General features: G+C 31.8%; 1 non-coding gene across 1 annotated transcript; it reads left to right on the top strand.

The window, feature by feature from the left end:
• The first annotated feature begins 719 nt into the window (after positions 1 to 719).
• On the top strand, positions 720 to 825 carry LOC133828201 (small nucleolar RNA R71). Its single transcript, XR_009890835.1, has one exon. It is a non-coding gene; the product is annotated as a small nucleolar RNA R71 (small nucleolar RNA).
• The last annotated feature ends 3338 nt before the right edge of the window (positions 826 to 4163 follow it).

Here is a 4163-nt window from a genome sequence, read left to right as displayed (position 1 = left end):
TTGACCCACTTGCATTTCCAGATTTTTCATAGAGGATCTAGTCTTTTGTCTTAAACTAAGTTTGGGTATTTGTAAGAGTCAACAATGAAACTTGCAATTCATTTGGATTCTCTTAAGGCGCTGATGGTCTGAACTGTTGAGAAGATGATGCTTGAGGCATAGATTGTTGTTGTTGTATGTTCTGAGGCATATTCTATTGGTACTGACCCTGAAACTGTGGTTGTTGCCCCTGATTATTTCTCCAAGAGAAGTTAGAATGATTACTCCACCCAGGATTATAAGAGTTGGAGAAAGGATTATTATACTGCCTCTGAAAGTTCCCTACTTCTTGAACCTTAGCTTGGTCCATAGGAACATTATTCTGAGGGTCAACAACTATGCATTGATCAAAAAGATGCAGACCCCCACAAATTTCACACCCATAGTGCATCTGAATAACATTGGCTAAGAGAGTGGTTTGCTGCAACTGCTTAGGTAATGAAGCTACCTAAGTTGTCAAAGCAGTGATAGCATCAAGCTCATGAACCCCAGCCCCTTTTCTATTATTGGTGCCTCTCTCATCAGACCACTGGTGATTATTCATCGCCACATCCTCTAGCAACACTTGTGCTTCAATATTACTCTTGATCATAAATGCCCCACCAGCTGCAGCATCAATAATCGTATGCGTAGTACCACACAACCCATTATAAAAATTATAGACTAACATCCATTTCTCAATCCCATGGTGGGGACATTTCCTTTCAAGCTCCTTGAAAATTCCCACGCATCATAAACACATTCCCCATCTAGCTGATAAAAAATATTAATTTCACCCCTAAACTTCGCAGCCTTGGATGGGGGAAAGAACTTGGCTAGGATCTTTTGAGCTAAATATTGTCAAGAACTAATAGAGTTGGTCAGCAAAGAGTTCCACCAACTCTTGGCTCTATCCCTCACTAAGCATGGGAAAAACCTTAACCTTATCGCATAGTCTCTCCACCCATTCATCTTGAAAGTGGCACACAACTCCAGAAAATTAGTTACATCCATGTGTGGATCTTCTGTGGGGAGTCCACCAAACTGAACTGTGGACTAAACCATTTGAAGTATTGTTGATTTAATTTCAAAATTGTTAGTTGTAACAGTCGGTGGTTTGATGCATGTCTGCACTCCCGTAATAGTAGGAAGTACATATTCCCTTAAACTTCAAACAATGGGATTCTGAGCTTCTGCCTGAGTTGGTGCCACTGGTGGTACTGGTGGCACTCCTCCATTCAAAAAATCACTATTAGAATTATCAACCATAAAAACAATAGAATTCTCTACCCTCTTGTTTCTTCGATTCTGCCTGCATGTTTTCTCAATCTCAGGATTAATAGGAACAATATTATCTGCTCCTCTTATTCTACGCATATAACAATGTTACCTGAAATGGAAATCAACAATATGCAAGGAAACAAAATTAGAAACCTTTTCAAAGAACAACTAAATTAGAAATAAAATTAACTATTTTGATATTGATAATTTTCAGTTCTCGGTAACGACGTCAAATCTGATTGTCATCCCAGGAAAACTGAATTATCAACTATCAATAATTAATTTCTAATCTCAATTTGGTTAACAAAAAGCTGATTTTTTTTAGTATTTAAAAGAACATAAACATAAACAAAAAAGAACAAAAGTTTAAAACAAAATTTAAAGAAACAAAAGAAAATTAATTCAATAAATAGCGAATTAAGGAATTTAATCTCCTCTTCTATCCACTCTACTATTTCATTAATGATAGATTTCACAATCACTCATCTTATTAAGATAACAAGTTTACAAATGCATTTTATATTTGACCTAAATATGAATTTTCTATATTTCTATGATAAATTCACATATAACAAGCACTAAGAACAAAAACTCAAAAACTACATAAATTATATTGATACTCTCATTCAATATTGAAATTTAGGTCCAATCAATTATAGCATGTTTAAATCTCACCTTTCAAATTTTGACTCAAACTCATATGGATCATGTAAAATATGACCAATTGTAAAGAACGCCCTAGACTAATACTTACAAAAACATTCCCATAACATAGTTTATAAAAGAATAACATTCATTATCAAAGTCTCAGGGGGACTTGTTTAAAACCATGCAAGTTGGCGCCACAAGTTTTAAAATAAAACATAGGTTTTTATGCAAATTTCAAAGAAACCAAAAATTAAATAACTGAGTCCCACTGATAATTTAGGAAAGTCTCTTAAAAACAAAACATAATTTAAATGGCGTTCTACGTTGATCGTTTTTCCGTCCATAGGATTACCCCACGCCATACACCCCATAATGAAAGAACTCCTCACGTCACCACGCGTGCCATAGAGAAATCCTATTTGCTACCTGGAAGGAAAGTAAGGGGGTGAGCTAAAAAGCCCAGTAAGGAAGTACAAACAAATAAGCAAGTAAGAATACAACAAAAGCAAACACTAACGTTCATCTAAAACATCATGGTTCGTCATAACGTAATCGTAACATATCATCATATCATAACATAATCGTAACATATCATCATATCATAACATAATCGTAACATATCATCATATCATAACATAAACGTGACATATCATCATATCACAAACATACAGCATACATGATGAGCATGGATCGCTAGTTGTCCATGTCACCCTATGAGGTAAACAGGAGATCTCTGGTCCTTGAATAACCTCGGTGCGTCCGCCCTAGGAGTTACGTCTCAATGTCCTTAGTAACTCGTTCGATGTATCTGACATCGTAATCTGTTTGATGTATCTAACATCGTATTCTATTTGATGTATCTGACATCGTAACTGGTTTGATGTATCTAACATCCATACACATATCACATTCAACATATCATCACGTTATGGCATTCATAATTCATAACAATTCATTCATACAACAGTCTTACCATTCATAGCATAAAATCATAGAATCTATCTAACTTCCTTACCTCAGGTCCAAGCTAAGAATTTCACAATCTTTCAACGAGCCTATATCATAATCAAAATAACATTTCTTAGGTTCATAAAATTACTATTTTGCCCTTCCATACAACTCATGTGTGCATGGGCCATGCACTCATGATAACAGTTACACAAAACATGCAATTATCGCCATAAAAGAATAATGCTCGTTTTACCCATTTTACTAGCATGATCGTTTTATAAAAACCACATAGTTGAATATTAAACATTATTTTGGACGTAAAAGTGGATTTGCATGTAACATGCATACGTGGGAACATTGCGTAATAAAGACGTTTTCAAAAACGATAATTCTACATTTCTTACTTTTATTGTTTTAAAATCAATAGACATATTACATGCTTTATTTTTCTTAAAAATTTCTAAGTTGATTAAATTTCTCAAAACTTTATTTTATTTTAGCTCAAAAATAAAATATGTGACATCTTCATTAATAAATCTCAAATTACAAAGAATTAACCAAAAAGCTTGGATTTAATTAAAATACCTATTTTTAATTTGTTTCTTTAAAAAAATATATTTTATCATTGTGTTACATAAATGATGTGAAAAATATATTTTTAAGTGTGGAAAAATATATTTTTATTTAAATTATATAAGACTTAGTTTTATGTAACAAAATCCATATGTGACAATTAAATAACAATTTTTAACTTTTTTTTAAACAAACTTTCAGCCACCATTTATTTTCTTCAAAAATAACAAATAAATAGAATCTAAACATTTTTCTCAATCAAAATAAAGGAAAAATCATTACTTATCAAAATATACATTCATACCATTAAAAATATCATTTTTCAATATTACCATAACTTAGGAAAAATAATTTATTCCAAAAACTCATCAAATTCATTTTAGTGAAATTTACTTCATATTTTCTTACAAAAATTCCAGCAACTATTTTTATCATTAAAAATCACCATAATCAATTTAAAAGCTCATATTTTCTAAAAATTCAATAAAAAATTCTGTAGGTAAATAATTGAGTAAAATATCATTTTAATGGGACTTAAAATCCCCTTTTTAATTTCATAAATTAACATAACATCAAGAACATTACTTATGCATGCAATTCATCTTTTTATCAACTTTTTCCCAATTATTTACAAAAAAAAGCAAGCTTAATTCCTCATGAAACTCAACTTTTATCCCAAAAATTACATAAAA

This window comes from Humulus lupulus, chromosome 3, assembly GCF_963169125.1.
Source record: "Humulus lupulus chromosome 3, drHumLupu1.1, whole genome shotgun sequence".
NCBI lineage: Eukaryota > Viridiplantae > Streptophyta > Magnoliopsida > Rosales > Cannabaceae > Humulus > Humulus lupulus.
This window is presented reverse-complemented; position numbering and strand designations above follow the sequence as displayed.